The sequence below is a fragment of the Wyeomyia smithii genome, chromosome 3, assembly GCF_029784165.1.
Source record: "Wyeomyia smithii strain HCP4-BCI-WySm-NY-G18 chromosome 3, ASM2978416v1, whole genome shotgun sequence".
NCBI classification, from domain to species: domain Eukaryota; kingdom Metazoa; phylum Arthropoda; class Insecta; order Diptera; family Culicidae; genus Wyeomyia; species Wyeomyia smithii.
The window spans coordinates 236,122,698-236,144,176 of NC_073696.1; the positions used below are offsets into that span (position 1 = coordinate 236,122,698).

Below are 21,479 nucleotides of genomic sequence, written 5' to 3' on the forward strand. Positions count from 1 at the left end.
AATATTAATACAAATATGCCTGCTATACAGTTTGGCGACGTCCGTTTCGTGTTTTGAGAGAGTATTAAGTTTTATTACACTTTTGCATAGGAAACTATAGTGAACTTTGCGGAATTTTTCAAGAGACTCGGGAATCCCGGAAATCAATATTTCTGTTCCCGGGATTCGGGAATCCCGGGAAGAGGTATTTCCCGGTAAATCGTTCCCGGGATTGCAAACCTTAATTGAGATAATCTAACCGGTGCTCCACTAAAGGACGTGACCCATCCAAGGTAGTTCTACTCTAATCAATGCAATCAATTGTTGCCTTCAAATCTGTTTATATCCTATCCATAGCAACCCAAGCTCCATGCGCATAATACAGTGTGAAGTAAGCTACAGCAAGTTTAATGTTATCATTTGTATCATCAATTAGAGAAGAATTGGACCGTGAGAAAACGGATTCTGACGGATCAGCACCATAGTGTGATGTTGTCCAAACAAACGGCGGTTGATTATAGTCACCAAATGATGCGTGAAAGTCATATGATCGAAGCGCATTAGAAAAAGCCGACACTGAATGCAGGTATTTCTCGACGGCATTGGAATCAATGGCATTTTCAGGAGTAAGGTAGACAATACAAATATATACTAAAGTGGGGAATCGTTATATGAAAAAAAAAAACGAAACTTGATAGCAGAAAGCCAGAACCATGTTTTTTTTTTGTTCTATTTGGGGCCCTAAACAATCCTGAATTTATTGGAAGTCGATTGCGCCAAGTGGAGACAAAACCAATCGACCTCAGGTAAGTTGAGGGTTGTTTGGGACCCCAAAAAGAACCAAAAAAAACTTGGTTCTGGAAAATCGATCATTTTTCCCCACCCTAATATATACAAATATTTCGATCTTCAGTACACACGCCTACTCAAATTTGCTCGATGCGATTTTCAGTGCATTCAATTTCACAGTCTGTAGTCGGTCGAAAAAAGCTTTTAACAATCCACCACTCGCGCATTTCAGGTTATTTCTATACATTGTATATAGTAGGCTGAATAATTGAAGAGAGCTAATATGGTCGTTCAGCCAAGAAATCGCCATTAGAAACAGCCAAAAAATGGCTGATCAATTTTATTTCAAAGTCTTCTGATATTTTAGTAAAGATGTGAACAAAGGTTTGGCTTACCGATGGAATCGCTACTTTCTTACGTGGTAGCGAATATTATATAGGAGAGAACAGGAAATACTGCTTCAGACCGACTAAAACAGGAAAACATCACACCAGTTGTTTTTCCGATAGATTTACGGGTTATGGGCCGTTCCTAAACCACGTGGTCATTAAGAGGGGGACGGGGGGGTTTGTCAAAGGCCACGAAAGACCACGCAGGGTGGTGGGGGGGTAAACGAAATGATCACGTGGTATTTTTTCCTGACTTATAATATATTGTTGCCACCAAGTTATGAATGAAGCTTTTGCATTAAGGAAATATAAAATGTACTAAAAGCTTTTTGCATTTTAGAAACATAGAATGCACTTCAAATTTATGTGAATTTTTGGCACGTGACAAATGGAAAGACCACGTGGTTAAAGTCGCAAAGGGGGGAGGGGGGGCGGTAAACCAAAAGTCCACGAAGGGGTACGGGGGTTTGAAAAGTAATCAAAACATGACCACATGGTTTAAGAACGGCCCCTTACTGGTATTTCCTAAAGGTTATGGGCCCAAATGACTGAAAACTTGGAAGTTATATTTAAAAAAGTTAAAGTTTACGCCTACTGAGAAATCTGGCGAATTTGGATTTGCCGGAAGATTAGGATGAAAAAAAAATTGGGATTTTAAGGCTGGGAAGCTACAGTTACGAGGAATTGAGTTTCAGGGTAAAGAGTTGCCTGCTTAAGGGGGAGCTATGGAAGTACACCACGTCTGCTTCTCTGGACCCCATTACCATAGCATGGATGAATGGTGATGTTAAAACGCGAGGGATAATCTCTTTGTTCGTGAGCGTCATGCAACAGCCACTGATCAGAGATCCGATATGTGCAGCCATTTATACGAATTGGAAGACGTGTTTCAGCGATTAGTGAACACGAAGTTGGAGCTGGATGATGGGGATTGATGCGTGTCCTTAGGAGCCTCCCATCGTCTTTCAAAGCACTAGCCTTGGCCTTATGGTATTGCTGAATAAAGCCTCGAAACGGAGAGTTGAAGAACAACATCCCAAGGATTGCTTGCACAACTGGAACCGCAAGCATTTCTGTTCGAGATCTCCTTGAGGAATGTGAATATTGTCTCCAAGGAAAAATGACTGAGCAGATGAATCCAGTGGGAACTGGTGAAACAGGATATTCTACGGTCATATTTAGCTCATAAGAACATCTGTGCAAAGTTTCAGCCAAATAAAAATTGACAATAAAAAATCTATTAAAATTGAGCCTTTTATTATGGAATTGCTCATCTAGTTTTTCCAAATATGTTGTAAGAATCGTGAAAATTCGTCAACATAAACTGTTTACGTGAAATGTGAATAACCTCCAATTTGCTTCTTGGATTTATATACTAATTTAGGTTGTTTCGAGCTAGTAATGTTTTGCTTCAAATTTATAAACACTACAAATATCAAAGTCACCCGTTGAGATCAAAGCAAGCTGTGATCAAGAACGGACGTGAAAATGTTTCTCGTCGGAATTTTTCATCGTTTTTTCAAGTTTTTATAAGATTTATTTTCTATCCGGAAAAGGGATGTGTCTACGTTTATTGAATGAAGACCGCTGTTGTTTCGGTGTGAGTTCCAAGTGTTTGATTTGAATCGCGATGAAGTGTTCCGAGGGTTGTCGTGTACGGTTGAGGATAGTGCAATAATGTCGACGTATTTTATTTAGCCTTCCCGTCGCGTAATCGTTATATTTTAAGTGCAAAGGGTGGAGTAAAAGGTAATACGAAGTGTGGCGGTTTCGTATTATCGGTGAGAGTGACGTCAATGTTGAAATCCGTGAAAGATTCGTGCAATTTTGTGGCTAATTTGTGAGAGCTGCCTTGCTTCTTAAATTTAATTAAGTAGAAATCTTGTCGGTCAGCATGGCAAATAAATTTTGATTGCGATTGTTTTGGCATTTTGTTAAATCTAATTAATACTCGGTCTTGTTAGATATGCATATTTGCATTTTTAAAAATTTTCTAGCTATGAATCCATGAAACTTTGCCAGTTTTTCATACTCAGTAGGTATCTTCGCTTTATCATTCAAGAAGTAAGTGGTAATCAACGCGAAATATCGTGTCTCCACGCATGTGCGTCGGTAAGAGGGAATAGAGCGGTCGCGCATAACTTTCCGGGGTAAACGTGTTTTCGGCCCAGGTGAGCTTTGCTCAAATATAGATTTTCGGTATGTTGTGACTTCCGAGGTGTACCAAACCATTTATTCGCAGACTGTCCACCCGTAGGTTCTATTCCAGCACGCAGTGATTCAGAGTAGGTTCCGTTCGTTCGATAAATATCGAAATAATTAATCGCGACAAAACATTGTAATTATTCGCCACCAAATATCGCAATTATTTGCAATTAATATCAGGATTATACGCGACTCGTCTGTCAACGCACACATCTTTTTTTTTTTCTTTTTTTTTTCGTTCGATTTGAACGGCGATAGCCAAGCAAATAGGCCGTTTTTGAAGCTCTCTTGCTGACCGCTTGCAGTATGTGTTGAGGGTCTATATATTTACTTTTTCTTATTTTTGGTTAATGCATATCTGGTTGCTTCGTAACATTATGTAGTCAGCTGAGATAAATTAATGAGAGATACGTTTCGTTAGTTGCATAATGACTTCATAAACATATTTTCGAATATTGGAGTCTGTCTTGATTAGGTTATAGGTCCGGTATCCTCGCGTGCGCTTTATTTTTGCGGTGTAACATCATCAACCGGAATAAGTTCGGATCGCGTTATGATTTCCGTAGAAGATATAATGAACTCGTACACGCGATATTTGTTATTATGAACCCGGTATTAGAACTCAGCGCATCGTTTACCAAAACGTAACCTGCTGCAAACCTTACCCTTTTCTCTAACATCCCAGTGATTTCTCGTGGAAGTGCAGAGGTGTTCTCGGCTTCCAATAAAGCGAGTATCACGTCAACATATTCCCATACACACTCCTTCTTTGACCTGCATTCGGATGCGGCCGGCGCTGGTATTGCCTAATATAAAGATCAAGGTCACCAGTTTTTACACATTGAGGATGAATGTTAATCCCGGGCGGGCGGTCAATCATGCTCATGCTCATGCTCATGCTCACCACAAATATCAAAGTCACCGCATTGTTGGTGCAAAATGTTGAAGCATATTTAAAAACAGTGGAATTGTTCTCAAACAACTGCAGTAGGTAGTTACAGGATCTAGAACAGTGCATGTCAGCACTTACACCAGTTTTGAAAGGTCTTATTTGTGTGACTGTCTTGCATGAAGGTCCAGTTGTGATTGTTTTTCGTTTTCTGGGCCCAACAAAAATCGACCCGCAAACCGACTTTGCATTTTTGTTGCAATAATTAATGCGTACCCTGTTGCTCACCGCGTTCGTCGCTTCAACGTTATGTTTACGTGAAAATCTAATCTATAATCTATCATTTTTTTCCAGTTTGAGCTTCAAGGCCACAACTGTGTTGACCAGTGTTGGGAACCAAGGCCGGATTAAGACTTGTGTGGGGCCAAGTAACATGTTGGGGCCCTTTTCAGTTGTCGAAATTTCAATAAAGGAACATGTCATATAGAAATCTAAGTTAAAGAAAGGTTATAGACAAATTGTGTTAATTTTGTTCAACTTTTTTTCGAACTGAATTTCTATTTTTTAACAACGGCTTTTTCCCGTTAACACGCAAGTACATTAAGCAGACAGTATATATAGTAGAGAGAACGAAAATTAAGCGAACTGGAAATATGATACTGATTTGGAAAAATATACCGCATCCCGACGGGACAATTTAAACAATTTTGTTCAAATTTAAGATATTTTTAAAATGTTACAAAATTTTTTGTGTCGTGAGTTATTGGAAGTGAACTATTGGGGGGCCCTCAAGAAGAAAAAAATTCCCTCGTCCAGACGGGACACGAACCCGCAATCACATCCTCAGCCCGTGTTCATTGTTGGCATCCTCGAAAAAATCACATACATTGCCTACTTTATACATTTTTTTGCCCTATGGCTACACGACGGACACCCGTCTGAATGAGAAAATTTTTTCATAAGTCTAAGTAACACTTTGTCTTGTTCATTTTTCGCATCTTCGTGAATTTACATGCATTGCCCACTTTACTAAAATTAATAGTTTCGAAGGTTTTTGGAAAAAAGGTCCTGACAACTGTCGATTTGTAGATAATCAATTCAATGCACGGACTCCTGGAATCAAACTAAAATAGTAAAAATAATAAAAAAAAAATAGAACGACTTTTTTATACTATCCAACGTTTCGTCACTGGTCAGTGACATCTTCAGAGGAAAATATTATTTGTTTGTTCCTTGTCAAGATGCTTTTTTAAGCTTTTCGTCAACACTGATTGGGGCGATTTTGGACCTGTGGACCTGTTGCGATGGCGGATCCGCATCTTGACAAGGAACGAGCAAATAATGTTTTCCTCTGAAGATGTCACTGTCCAGTGACGAAACGTTGGATAGTCTAAAATAAGTCTTTCTAATTTTTTTGACTGTTCAGCCGAAAGTATAACATAAATACACAACATCCCAACAGTCGAAAACTCAGCAAAATTTATGTAAAAATTATAATCGGGCTGCGCTGCTACCGACCGCATCGACGTTTTCTCCACCAAACAAAAATGTACAACATCATATCGAATCAATATTGCGAATGTCGTTCGATCCATCCTCATTAAGTGTCATCTGGAAGTACAAATCCAGAACATGGAAGGCCATTCCACCTTCTACCCGCAATTGCACCAGCATGGATTGTTGTATTTGTGTGTATCCCTCCCGGTAAAAGTAGCTGGAGTGGATGGCGAAAATCGCGGTAAAAAGCACATCCGCAGAAGCTTCCTCCCGGCGGAAGGCAAATAAATCAATAATTCAATCAACCCACATGACAAGAGCATCAGCTTGATCCCGGTTGGTTCCGTTACCACCGGCTGTTTGCTCTTGGAACAGGACCACCAGTGGTCCGGCTCTGCAGACCATCATCGCGGAGACTGCAGGGTTCCATCCACAGTTCATTACGGGACAACGTCGAATGCTTCGATTCAGTGTCCCTTTTACCGGATCGACAGCCAGCGTGATGGCATTGTGCTGCTGAGTGATGCAAGTGCGGGATGAATATGCCATAACGCTCGAAACACGAGAAGAAACAAAAAACATACTTTGTCCGCTACATTGTGTAGCGCACCGATCCCACCCATACACACTGTCCAGTCCATTATCAATCATCGTCTTGAAACCGTTCGTCCGAACCGGAACAGTGTCCTTCCTAGCGAACAGCCGCTGGGCAATGAGCGACAGATTTGTCCTTCAAACACGACCATCACGTGCATACCGGTTGTGGCATTCGGGTGCTTTCGACAGAGATGCTTTTCTCCACATCAGAATGCGAATACTCGAGATCGATTTTATAGATTTTACCAGGGCACTCGAACGTCTCCCGCAAAGCTTTTAACCAATGGCGTTTCCATGATGCATCATTGGACGCTCGAATCTTCTAACATTTCGAAAAACTTCATCTACCATCAGCCAGTAACCAAAAATCCATCTATCAGCTTCAAACCAAGGCTTTAACATGGTTTCCAGTGAATCCTTCGGGCCTACAATGTTGGCAACTTTTCTTCTTGGATACCTTCTAGGAACACGAAATGTATCCGCCTCTCATATTCATCGGCCTGCCGGGAACAACAGAAAGCGCACCCCACCGCACTCTACTCGAAGCCTAACCACCGCCCATTAGAGCTGGTGTCGTAATTGAGTCTTTGGAGTGTTTCGTATTTCCTCCTTACTTACTCCTCTCTTTGTGTTACATTTCCTGTGCAGCACCCTGCACTGCACAACGATTGTGTGCTGCTGCTGCGTCGTCGTTGGTTTGCGTGGCGTGTGAGGCGCGATTAAAGGTGAATGCTAGTGCACACTAAGGACGTGCAGTGGGTGTTATTGGGTGTAAGCAGTTCGGTTTCTGTTGTGTTTATCTTGCACGCAATGTTTGAGACAGGTTAATTGGTTTGAAAAAAAAAAATAAAAAACCTAAAGTCAACGTCGTTTGTCGTTTGGTTTTCCCAATGGAAAATTAAAGGCATAAATAAACTTTTCGAAATAACAATAAACAAGAATGAAAATGTTGCCTTCGGAAACTCAAGAGAATCATTCGCCTACGATTCTATAACGACGAGCACAAAATATTTACGAGGGGCCGTAAATTCACCTAGGCGGCAATATTATGCCTCACACAAAGCACCTTCTATCTCGTTCAATCATTATATTGACTATAAAATTTTTATCGTACTTGGTTGTGTTTCACTGCAATTAAAGACTGTTCAAATTTGTTTAAATTCGTCACAAAGCACATTTATCACCCACGCACTGCAAAAAAAAACTCGTGAAGCGGAATCTAAACCTTTCCTGATTGAGGAAAGTAAAGCGAACAAAGTTAGGCTAGGAATGGGTGAGTTATACAATGAACTGGTAAGGAGTCATGCTGGGGCACTTTTAATAAATGCAGTTTTGCTGTGACTTTGGAAGCTGACAGACTTGCTTGGGCGTCAAAAACAGTTTTCTGTGACGGGAATGTTTTGATTCTTCGTTCATATTTTCACAAAACTGTACAAAAGTTGTGGTTTGGCCAGTTAGTAGTATACCTACAAGAAATTTTTATTCGCAGCGTAGGCAAGTTGCTCGATTACAAGGTCACGATGAATGAATGCTATTCATGAAATGAGTTGATTAAATATTTTGGCATTAAGATATGAAGCATCATAAGACTTTTATGCTAGCCATTAAAAATAAAAATGAAATCTAGATAAATATGAACACTTCAATTGTCACTCAACCTACAGGTCGTGTGCAAATATTGAATATTTAATATTTAATATAATATAAATTGAAGGCTGTAAAATGTATGTCAAATGTTAAGGTTCAGAAATTTCTTAAGTTATTTACCCAAATATACACTAAAGGGAAAAAGTTAGTAAAATGTAGAAGAGGAGGAGCCGGATGTAAGGATGGTCTGTTTGGGGTCTGATGTTTAACAGCTTTATGGTAGCGAGTAGAGCATTTTTTATTGCCCAGCTGGGTTGTGTAATTAGTGTCGAATTTTTGTTTTGAGTCGATGAATGTGAATCATTTCCAATTGATTGCCGAATCAACATTAATGCTGGTAAATAACCGGTTGACTTTCTTTTGTTATGCCGTTTTATGATTACCCTAACCTTTGGAGAATGTGCGTTTTAAATCTTCGGTTGCAGGAGGTTAATAACGAAAACAATAATTCTACCATTATCAATTGTGTTTCACTTATGTTTTATTTTTATATTTCTTTTGATTTAGGCTGATACAAATTTCGAGTTCTTTTTATGTCCAAGATTATCAAAGTTAGCAAAGGGGGTGGCAAAAAATAAATAACACCAAGACGAAAAATAAAAAATATCTTTGATCAAAGTTTGTGTGCAAGTTATGACGTTTGTAACTTGCACTCAAATAAATGTTGAAAAATAGCAGTTTTTTTATTATTATTATTTATTTAGCTTGCCTCTTGACGACACTCTCGCTGTCACTGGACTTGTTTGTTGCTAAATAGAGAATTTATGCTGTCGGAAAACCAATAAAATGAACAAAACAGTTTGAGCTTTTTTTTCTTCCCCTTCCAATATTCAAGATTTTTGAAGGGGGGGGTGACATAAAATGAAAATAAAATTTGTAACGGCCTTATTTGCTTATTCCAAATTACGTTACGTTATAACGTCTGCGCAAGCGCTGCAGTTCTGTTTCTCATAAGCATCAAGTAAATCTTATGTTTCAAGTGCAGCGTGCGCTTGATTCCATTGAACGACACGTGTACTTTTGTAGAAGTGCATCGACATTTTCTTCAAATGCATGTTCTCAGCAAAAAAAAAAAAAACAGTAAAACAACTATTTTTTATTTTAACAAAATGTTAATCAAGATTTTCTATAAATGTCTTAATATATCATAATACTCGTTATGGATAGTTTGAAAGCTTTCCGTCTGCGAGTGAGGAACTTTTCATTGTCAAGCCAGGTTTTGCGATAAGTATTTCGATGCAGATCTTGAAATGTTTCTCCCACATGTGAAGTGAATGAGTCGGTGAAGTATGAATAATTTAAAATGCCGAATTGTCGAATTAAAGTGAATCAGCAGTCAAAAGCAAAAAACTCGCACAAAAAGGCAATGCAATGTGAAAACACATCGCTGATGTATCATAGTTCTCAGTTTCCAAATAGCTTCACGTAAAAGTTCAAGCTTTAATCATCCAAAGTGTCCTCTCAAAACACACATTCGTTGCTCTGGCATCGCAGAAAGAATGTGTAAAATGGATAACGCATTAGATGAACATAGGCAAACCAAGATTTTCGTTTTCAAAACTTTTTGTCAAAATTGTTGTACTGTTCATAGCGAAGTGTACAATGCGCTTACGGAATGCTCATTGTTTCAACGCCATTTCGAACAGAACTGGCATGCATGAACAAAACAAAAACAACTGGCATAAAGAAGAGTGCCCTCATTTCTCTCTGAACGTGTCTGTTGTGGAATATGAGAGCCTTAAAACAATTCCAAATTTTTAGTTGTCACTCAGTTGTTATTCGAAGCATTTTCATAATTTTTCTGAATGTTTTGAAAAACAAACTTCTTTCCGTGGTCTTTGTGAGGATGCAGGGATAGATTCGGTTTTGACGTGGGACTACGTCTTTGTTTACTATACTGGGATGCATTATGTAAAATTGGAAACGAATCTGGCAAATGTTGCGTCAGATTTCAAACGTTAATAACAGCATAACCACATGATGGATAACAATAACCAATTTGTTGTTGGATGGATATAAATGTAGAACAAGTTTGTAATATACTAGTTATCACTCTAATTTGCCCTTCATTGGTTTTTCATTGCCCTTCAGTGCTTATACAAAACCGAAACCCACAGTGTTCTAAATAAAACAGCCCTTCAGAAGCTTCGGCAAACACATGCCCGAGTGTTCCAGAATTCGTGAGCCCTCGGAAGCCCGCTTGCTAACACGTGTTTTCTCAAACGCATCATGTTTACAAAAGTACATATGAAAAAATTTTTGCAGTTGTATGCGTTGACTACCGTCAAGCTTTCCAATATTATACCATTGTCGATCTCGTCGTGGCGACCACTGCTTGTGTGTTCCCCGAAACTGCGAGCCCTAGGTTGCCTCGTGTGCCGAAGTTGAAAAACCCTCGGCTCGCGTGTTCACGAATGGCTCTCCAGTGATTTGTCTTTAGCTAGCGACGAAGGGAAATACGAATAGCCCTGCGTGGTGTGTTTGTTAGCAGATGGGCCCCACGCGCTTTGGTGTGCTGTGTTTTCCCCATGCCTGCAATGAACCAATTACATGCGAGCATTTCTAGCACAGGCGACGTGAATGGACACCAACCGTTTCCTGTGATATTCTCTGTATCAATATCGAAAAACAAAAATTGACAAAGTCTTTCCGTCTCAATAGGTCAATTTATTTTCGCTTCCATGAGCTTAGACTAATATGATGTCTCGAATGTAAAAGTTTTCCGAGAAGTTTGAAACAATCCCCACCCTTAAAGGGTTATATACCTTTTTGGTCGAGAAAAATGAGGAAAGTTTGAATCTATTTTTAAGTGCATAGCACCATTTTTATTGCATCAAAGGGGTATTTTTCTGAAAGTACAGTTTATCAACAACAAAAAAATACGTTTAATTTTGAGATATATCAATTATTACTCGAGTAATGGCCGTTTCCCCGAAACGCTGATTTTTTGCAGAGGCTTGCGGTGATCCTGATAGAGACTCAGCAGGTCAACCGAAATCGAAAAACTCATATTATTTCATTAATTTAGAAGTGTGCCGGGTCCTTGAACGATCGCTTTTATGAGTATTTTGTTTTCAGTGCAAACGAGAACGTTTTTACCAAAAAATGCACGTTTTGAGCGCCAAAAATTGCATTAAATTTTTTTTTGCGGCAAAATGTAACTGTATGTTTCAAAAAGCGATCGTTCAAGGACCGGCGAATTTTATAACGAAAATTTAAAAAAAAAAAAGATGAAGGAAATCAGTTCAGTAGTTTTCCCGCAATCAGGATCACGGCAAAGTCAATTTCCGAAAAAAACTATTCCGAGATAATCGCGTGTAAAGATTCAAGTTTAGCTTATGCGGCCGTGGCGAGGCGCGCTGCAAATCGCTCTAACTTTCTTCCTATTGCTCAGACCTTTATGAAAATTTGTGAAAATGTTCTCAAGATGTTGTATTTGAAGATAATACAATAAAAAAATTCTCGGTTTTTTGAAAACTAAAAAGGTATATAACCCCTTAAACAATTTCTAAACCTGCTTTCCGAACGTAATAAACACTGATGTCTTGAAAGAAAACATGCCGGTAAAAGCAACAGTACCAGTACACAGCAGGGTGGGACAAAAAATAAATGTTAACTCCCATGCACTTTTCTCGTTTCTTATGGGTCCCATAACAACTGTGTAACTTTCCAGATCGATCGGTGAAACGCCCGATTTGCGCCCGATTTTTAAAGTTTCCATACGATTTTATATGGGAAAATCCACTTTTTCAATACTTTTTCTCTAGAGATGTCAAGTTGGCTCTTAAAAATATATCAATAAGTGATATTTGTAGGAAATTTTCCTGGAAAAACTCTTCTGAAGACCGTTAGGCGCTACGATGCTTGTAGAAACAGCTATTCACCCCAAACTGATTGAATGTCTGACTGACGGCTGACCATTGAAATTTTCCAGCAACACCGCTACAGCATGCTGCTATTGCAAACTTGCTTAAGTATGAGAAATAATTTCGCGTGGAATTAATTTTCAAAGTGTGATTTTTGTTCATAGTATCTTCGGAGAAGCCTCCACGATAAATTTATACGGTATCATTTCTCACCACATGGTTGAATTTGCAACAGCAGCATGCTGCAGCAGTATTGCTAGTAAAATTCAATGGTGAGCCGTTCGTCCGATATTCAATCAGTCTGGGGTGAATATCTTTTTTTCACAAGCAATATAGCGCCTTGCGGTCTTCAGAAGAGTTTTTTCCAGGAAAATTTCCTATAAATATTATGTATTGATATATTTTTAGGAGCCAACTGGACATTTCTATAGTAAAAGTTTTGAAAAAGTGGTTTTTCCCATATAAAATCGTATGGAAGCTTCAAAAATCGGGCGCAATTCGGACGTTTTACCGATCGATCTAAAAAGTTACATAGTTGTTATAGGACCCATAAGGAACACGGAAAGTGCATGGGAGCGAAAAATAACACCATCGCTTTTTTCCCATATGTTCCAGTCTAGTGCACAGTGGTCTAAACTCGAAAAATCGTGATCGTTTTAGATTTGACTATGAAATATTGATTTTATGTACCTAGTGTCTTCATCAAGTTTATTCCATATAACAAGGCCTTTTTTGTGGCGTTTTTGGTTTGTTGATCAATCCCCCTAGTAGTTAGATATAAAAACTATTTTTTCTAATTTTCCAAATACCAGATTACTTTCTTCAGCAAAGTTGTAGGAAAATCTATAAGAAAAAGAATCGCTGAACATTGTAGTCTTCTATCTGTACGTCTGATATGACGAAATAGAGTTTTACGAGGAACACTCAGCTGGAAGCAGCATTACCAACGGAAGAGCAGCTTGGCGCAGCTACTCTTGAAGATGGCTGGAGGGACATTCGATGTAGCAGAGGACGACGACGGAGTGGTAGTAGATCTCGGTGTACGCGCAGATGATGACAGAATCCCAGCCCCTGACCTCCAAGAGGTTAGAGAGGAGATCGGCCGGCTGAAAAACAATAAAGCCGCTGGAGCTAACCAACTCCCCAGCGAGCTGTCAAAACACGGTGGTGAATCACTGGCTAAGGCGCTACACTGGGTTATTGCCAAGATTTGGGGAAGGAGGTAGTACCGGAGAAGTGAATGGAGGGTACAGTGTGCCCCATCTACAAAAAAGGCGACAAGTTGGATTGCTGCAACTTTTGCGCAATCACGTTGCTGAACGCCGCCTACAAGGTACTCTCTCAAATTCTGTGCCGTCGACTATCACCGTTTGCAAGGGAATTCGTGGGGCAATACCAAGCGGGATTTATGGGTGCCCGCGCCACCACGGACCAAATATTCGCTGTACGGCAGGTCCTACAGAAGTGCCGTGAGTATAACGTGCCCACACATCACTTGTTCATCGACTTCAAATCGGCATACGACACAATCGTTCGAGACCAGCTATGGCAGATTATGCACGATAACGGCTTTCCGGATAAACTGACACGGTTGGTCAAGTCGACGATGGATCGGGTGATGTGCGTAGTTCAAGTTTCGGGGACACTCTCGAGTCCCTTCGAATCTCGAAGAGGGTTACGGCAAGGTGATGGATTATCGTGCTTGCTATTCAACATCGCCTTGGAAGGTGTGATACGTAGGGCTGGTATCGACACGAGTGGCACGATTTTTGGAAGGTCTGTTCAGCTCTTTGGCTTCGCCGATGACATTGATATTGTAGCACGAACCCTTGAGAAGATGACGGAGACGTACATCAGACTGAAGGCTGAAGCCGGACGAATTGGACTGGCCATAAACGCATCGAAGACCAAGTACATGAGAGGAAGAGGTTCCAGAGAAGACAGTGTCAACCTCCCGCCACGAATTTATATTAGCGGTGATGAAATCGAGGAGGTAGACGAGTTCGTGTACCTGGGATCACTGGTGACTGCTGTCAACGACACCAGCAGAGAAATTTGTCGACGCCTTATGGCAGGAAATCGTGCCTATTTTGGACTCCGGAGGACGTTCCGCTCGAAAAAAATCCGCCGCCGCACGAAGTTAACCATCTACAAAACACTGATCAGACCGGTAGTCCTCTACGGCCACGAAACCTGGACTATGCTTGTGGAGGACCAACGCGCCCTTGGGGTTTTCGAACGAAAGGTGTTGCGTACCATCTGTGGTAGAGTGCAGATGAAAGATGGATCATGGCGGAGGCGGATGAACCACGAGTTGCTTTAGCTGCTGGGAGAACCACTCATCGTTCAAACGGCGAAAATCGGGAGACTACGGTGGGCTGGGCATGTCGTTAGGATGTCGGACGACAACCCGGTGAAAATGGTTCTTGATAACAACCCGACTGGAACAAGGCGACGGGGTGCGCAGCGAGCAAGGTGGCTCGATCAAGTGGAAGACGACCTGCGGGGCCTCCGCAGACGACATGGCTGGCGAGCTGCAGCCATGGACCGAGTTGAATGGAGACGACTTCTTCGAACAGCAAGGGACACTTCGGCCTGGAGCTGACTGGTAAGGTAAGTAAGAGGAACACGCTTCAAAATTAGTTATTCGTTCATAACTTTTTTCTGTAATCGTCGAAACAGTTCAAAATGTTCCAAGATTTTGTTCATTCTGCTAAACCTCGCATTTTTTGTAGAACATATTGGTTTGATATTTTTATTTGTTGTAAGGATATTTCTAGTTTTATGCTGAAAATAGCCATATTTTGATGTTCACGTTTTTTCCGTATAATTTTGCTAAATGCTTCCTAACTACAGTGTTTAGTCCAACGTCACCATTTCATACAACCCTATGGCTGTATACCTTGTAGTATTTCTTTCCACTTACAAAAGTGGAAAATCTCTCCCCATGGTTACAATAAAAACACGGTATTTTTACTGTAAGCTTGTAAACGATTGTCGTCATTACCATGTTTTAACAGCGTTTTTTGTTGTTGAATCTACCACCGACAATAATTTTACCATAAAAACATTGTCAGTGACTTTTAAATGTATGGGAAAAATGCCTGAAAAAATGCTGTTAAGATACATAACGACCCCCCTTTTTTCATAATAAAAATGGCAAAAACGATGTTTTTCATTGTTCTGGACAATGATATTTAATGTAAAATTGATGTATCTACAATGGAAAACATAGTTAAATTATGATATTGCTATGTACAATTACAACAATTTTAAGGTTTTTTAAATGTTTTTTTAATGTTATTTTTTTTTTCGGGGGCAACTTTAAGAGGTGCGAATTGGAAATTCGAAATCATGGAGAGCGTCACTAGAATTGTTCTCTTTCAAATGATTGAAACTCAGTCAGTTTGCAACGGATTTTCTTCGGTCTTACAGCAATCGTTTGGGAACGTAGATATGCGTCCACTAAAATGCGAAAAATTTTAATGCTATATTATTGCTGAAGGTAAATCCATGTTGAACGCATTTTTCGACCAATCAAAACTGAAAACAAGGTCAAGTATCAGGTCTTCTGTTTCGAGTTGAGGGTATATTTTCACAATGTAGGCGGGGCAACGCAGGCACGAAAATGAGAACGAAACAAAACACTTTGCTGAGTTAAAACATGTAGGTAGTGGAATTGATTTCGTCCATGTTATTGTTATCCGTACTCAGAAAGCCAGGCAATAGCGAGAAAAGTGTATGGGAAAGCATAGAATATTTCACTTATTTTCACCATCAAGCAGTAAAGCAACAAGGTTAAACATTATATCAAACAATTGTCACACATTTTATCTATCCACCGACATATAAATGACTAAGATGCATTACGTCGTTCGCTTGCTATAATCGTTTGAAATCTGACGCAAAATTTGCCAGTTTCAATTTTACAAAATGTATTCCTAGGACTACGTCTAGAAACTGTAATCTTTTACGGCTGGCCTAAGTCGAGAACCAATTCCTTATTTCGAACTTTTCAGACTGCCGGGAACGTTCTTTGTCTTCTAATACAAAGTTTCCATTTTAAATCACGCCAACCACTTTCTGCGAATAGTGCATGTTCACCATAAACATCAACTGGAATGCGGTGACTCCAAGCATCACTTTTCTTCATGTGGAAATAATAAAGAAACACTCTTCGCAAAAACAAGTTTCAAAACAAAAATATTTGTTTTCTTGATGATGCATAACGAACTGTTATGAATACTTCAAAGAAAAGTCATTCACTGGAAACTCGCACAATTTAATTAGTTGAACGGTGAATATTTATACTTTTGTATGTGTGACTACCTAAAACTCCATCATTAGTGGAGCGCTACGAAGTAGTTCTAACCTTAGTAGTTCTATGTGGATAGTTTTGTTGAATTGAATTAAAAGAAGATTTACTACTTCATCACGCCATTTTTATATTTCTCTGTGTATTCGGATCTGGTTATATTTTTAGTTTGCCATGTGAGAACGAGAAGGGGGAGCTCCGTAGCCGCTAGGTTACAGAGTCCGCTTTGGTAAGCGGGTGGTCGTGGGTTCGAATCTTAGTAGAATCAGACCATTTGGTTGTCAAAGGACTTTAACATGGGTTCATTCTCAGGTTTCCCACCACATACCTTTTCATCAATCTGAATTCTAAAGTACCTCTTTTGACTCTCCTTCTAACAAAAATAAGTCCCTATTATAATAAAACTGGTGTGGTTAACGTATGAAAGTTCTCTCCAGGGAATTGTAACTAGGCACTATTGTTAGGATGGACAGAGGCTCGGTATAGTAGAGAAGTAAGCTTGAAACGAAAAGGTAAAACTTACACACAAGCACGGATATGAATGATAAGCGTATCACTTACTGCAATAGTGACACCGCCAATAATATGAAGTGCGGAATACAGAAAAGACCTGGGCAATATCACAATAGATCTAATCTCTGGTCGCAGTGATGAGTCCGCACAGGAAAAAAAGAGAACGAGAAGGGAGAGCGAATATTTTTCAACTCTGAATCTAGATGTTCGATTTATCGTTCGTAATCAAAAAGAAACTAATATTATTACAAATGAAGTAATATCAAACATTGAATACTCTGAAAAAGGAAAGACAATGCGAATTTCGCAAAGCAAGCTTCGTTCAGTTTTGGTAATTTTGGCGAAGGAAACCAAAAGGTTATTGAACTTGAATTTGATAGAAGTGTGTTTTTCGTAGGTATCACTTATGCAGAGTGCGCCAAATGCCTGAATTATTTGCAACTAAACAAGCGTCATTCGAAGGTGATCACCAAAGCTCACAAGTATTTAAAAGGAATTTTAAGTAATTTTTCAATAAGGTACCCTTCCGTGCCCTGATGTGAAGACGGTTGGTAGTCCTCTGTGGGATTGTGTGGATTTCCATCAGTGTTGAATCAAGTTTCCGATGCATTGTTATTGACACGCATAAAAAATAATAGAAGCGTGTCTGGCCAAATTTGAACAATTAGTTTTAATTTTTTAATAATAATTTCGTTGTTGTGAATTTGCGACGGATATTCTTTAAACATATGGAACTTAGAAAACCTTCCTAACTGTAATTAATTTTTTTCACTCACAACGTCTGAAAATGCAAATCAATCAAAACACGAAGAACACACGTTTGAGGTACACCATTAGACACGGGTACCGTACCCTGATTTGTTATTTTGTATGAAATCCTGAAGGCCTTTGTTTTTACATTTGAAGCAGTCAAACGATAGATAGGTACATTTCCTGAATTATTCATTCAATCTTTTTATTGCTAAGGAGTGAATAATGTGATTTTGTTCATTATTTTAAAAGGAGTATTTTGAATAATTTTATTTTTAAAATTTAAGTTAGAACTATCTCCAGAGAAAATGCTTTTTAAAAGTTGATTACTATGAGCTTTATAATTCAAACTAATTACTGGAATCATTTATCTTAGGTATATATTGAAATTTCGAGAATCCCCGAAAATTCAAACTTCAAGAAAACATTTTTCTCTGTACCGTATCAAACAAATGTTCCGTTAACTGCGATCATGAGACTATGTATATGAGATGTACGAACATATTTTTGTAGACATTTTTACTTCTCTTTGACATTATTTTTAATTGAATTTCTATCTAGTTATGTAAATAAATTTGTTCCATTTGGCCTGGTCTACTACTACCGAAAAAAGAACTTGGAATCTCGATTTTTTAGGCAGTTTTAAATGCGATTTCTTTGCAATTATGCAATTTTTAAACGGTTCGTTATCTTATCTTATCTATCTGCAAAAAGTGTCTAACAACCCATGCATCAAACATGGTGTGGCGATAAATAGGACACAAACGTGAACCAGTTCGAAAACAAAAGTAATCATTCACCAATCCAGTACGCATTTGCTCTAGTGAACATAATATCCCAGTTATAGACTCGTTACAGAAGCTTAGGTTGAACGTTCCCAACCCTATCGACCCTCTATCAATGGATCAGCCGAGTCTCGATTAAAATGTTTGCCATTCTTTCCGATACCATCGGAGGACGCACGGTTAGAAAAGGCTGCCGCTTCTCTGGGGGAAAGCGTAAATCGATAATATCTAATCACACACACACCCAGCCTTTACTAATAGCAATAGCAGAGAAGGATTGGCTATCACCGTCAGCATGATCCATACCTTTTGTTTTATTTCACACCTCCTGGTTTCGGCAGGCTGTGGCCATGCGGAGCCAGCAAAGCTAGGGGACTATTCCAGCCAGCAGCAACTCCACCGGTTATAATCCACCGGAGCCGATATAATGTCGATATAATGCCAATCTAACTTTAAAATCCCTTCCAGAATAGGATCACTGCGTCGCCTCGCTTTTTGGCTAACTAATATTTTCTTATTCACCCAAACTATCCCTTCTTGTTCCCACTGTTAGGGAACTGTTCTGGTTGGTATTATTTTTCTTCTGTTTACGAACCACTAACTAGCGCACTCACAAACACCAAAACTGGGAAACGGTCTCTCTTCTTGTGAAAACTACGACCGCCTACCCACTAAAGTTTACCCGGATCTTGCACGTTATCATTATGCTATCCCATGTAGGTGCAGCTTGTTTCCAATGCCGCTTCGAGCGGCGGTACGCCGTCGTGGCAAGTTTACCTTTGTAGTAACTTTTACTTCACAATTGAAAATTCTCGTCTTTTCGATATTCCACCTCTAGTAAGCACGAACCGAACCGCTGAACAAATTTCGCCTGCCAGTGTGGCCGCAGCAGAGCACACAAACTTTTCCGTGCCGTGCAGTTTTAATTAAATTGGACTTTGAACGGTTCGAATCTTCGCTCTTCTTGCTTCACAATCGACGCTGTTAACGCCCTTCGTGGGGGCAGATGAAAAGCCTACGCAGAGCTTTTACATAACCGTTCCCATTCGGGGGCAAATCACCAGGGTTCCAGTAATGATTTATCAGCAGAACCTTTAATCAAAAATCGTACCACGCATCTGGATGCCGAAATACTGAACGTACCCATGTCAATACGCTAGAACAGACACTCCATTAGGACGAAGGCGAATCGATTCACGATCCAGAACCGTAATCAAATTCTGACTTCAGCACCTCGACCGCAGTCGAAACCGTGACAGACGAGAGTGGCAACACCGACGGCCACTTTCCTGACCACCCGCAATGACTGTTACACGCGACCGACCCCGGACCGATAGGGTCTGACAATGTTTAGAGAGCACGTAGCGCCGCACGCCGCAACGAGAGCTTCGAAAAGACTGGTTTCAGCTGGAAAAACGAGGGCGGCTGCAACTCATCCGGCAGCTCGAAGCCGATTTCACTCTTATCGGGTGGGCGACCGGGCGTCTCCTTTCGGTTGGAAAAAAACCGAAGCAAAGCCGAATGCGTGTTTCAGTTCGGGTCTCGTTGGAAAACTGTTGTGGAAAACTCGTTCGTTCGGATAACGGGCGGCTGTTAGTGACTTCTTCAACCGATCGGAGACGGCTTGGCGCGCCGGGAGACGGGAACACAAAATGTTTACTCTTCCCGCAGGATAACGGCTGGAAGTGGGAGCGCGTGTGTTCAGCTTTGGCAGTACTGCTGGCCTTGTATGCATCAGCGGAAGTAAACAAACGCGATGCAATGATGTGGACAGCAAGCAAGCCGAGTTCAGACGTCGGGATGGAATGGAAGGGGCCGCTGCCGCCGCCGGCTGTAGTGCGAGCAGGGGAACGAAAATTCCAGTAGCCCACTAGCACAGATTTGCCGCGGCAGTGGGTTTTCGCTTCGAATTGGTATATCTGAGAAACGAGAACTAAAATAAACAAGTGGAAGTAGTTTTTACTTTCATTGCGGAAAACATTGCTCTGAGCGAGCGCACGAGGAAAACTTTCTATCGCTGGAACCATTAAACTATCATGGGAATGTATGAAGCTTTTCTTTCATAGCGCGATGCGTTTAGTGTTTGTAATTAAGCCAAAGGATATCGTTAAATGGCTGAATATTTTAACGCAAACTTCGACTTGTCGTTTACCGTAACGGGGAGAATGTTTGTGTTTTGTGTTGCTCTCATTATGGTTCGAAAAGAACTTTTTTTATGGTTGTTTGATTAAAGCCCATTAATCAAACAACCATACCCGATCAGTTAAAAATATCAGGATTATAACAAATCTTGGTGTTTTGTTACGAACTTTTTGTTCCAACTTGTGTTCTAAACTTGGTCTCCTTAATAGTTAAAATATCAAAATTCCTATCAAAATTACTAAGTGATTATTACAAATCATAGCAAGTTTTGTAAGGTTTTCGACAGAAAAATATCAGGATTAGTTAGAATGTACAATATTTTGTTGATTGAATAACAAATTTTGTTATAAATATGCTTTGAAAAAACACACTTTTGAACACTCAAGTGTATGATAACAGAATTTGATATAATTCTGTACTTTTTATCATTCTGGCATATCAAGAATATTACAGGCTTTGTTATTCCTATCAAGTTTAAATATATTTGTGTTAACCGTTTGTTATAATCGTTTGATCGGGTATGAAACAGCTCCAATTAAACGAATATTTGATGAAAATTTAAACCTATTGCATCGGAGAATAGAGATATGGATTATATAGATTTAAAATGGAGGGTAGTTCTAGTAGTAATGCAAATATTTTATCAAAGAAAACAGATTATTTTTATATTTTTCATTAAATAAATAAAATTCATATATTAATTCAGAGAATCACTCGCATTTAGTGGGCACGGACAAAGGTACTGATTAAATTTTGTTATTGTGAGTTGCTTTTTATTTTGAGGCATCTGTACTGAGAAAAAGCAAGTCAAATATTCGTATCAAAATGTTAAATCGAAACTTTAATGTGACCAAAAAAATGTTACGTAATATGAACAATGTAACTAAAACGCAAATAGTTTTTTAATAGAACAAGTTATATTACATGACATGTTACAAATTTGTAAAACAGACTGACATGACTGACTGTAATTGTTAAAAAGAAATATCAAATGTAACGACTGGACACTAGAGAGTCCCAAAAAAATAGATGTTGAAAAACATGAACATTTCGACTTTCTAAAAAGTCCAAACGTGATTTATGATAAGATGACTTTTAAAGCTACAAACCAACTCT

The 21,479-nt window shown here is 39.5% G+C and overlaps 1 protein-coding gene across 3 annotated transcripts in view; it reads right to left on the minus strand.

Moving 5' to 3' along the window:
* Nucleotides 1-19,604, minus strand: part of LOC129727135 (zwei Ig domain protein zig-8-like) — a 465,271-nt gene extending 445,667 nt beyond the window's left edge. For all 3 annotated transcript variants that reach the window (XM_055684625.1, XM_055684624.1, XM_055684623.1), the window contains exon 1: nucleotides 18,528-19,604. The gene's annotated coding sequence lies outside the window, so the exon portion shown is untranslated. The remainder of the gene's footprint in view (nucleotides 1-18,527) is intronic.
* Nucleotides 19,605-21,479: the final 1,875 nt, after the last annotated feature.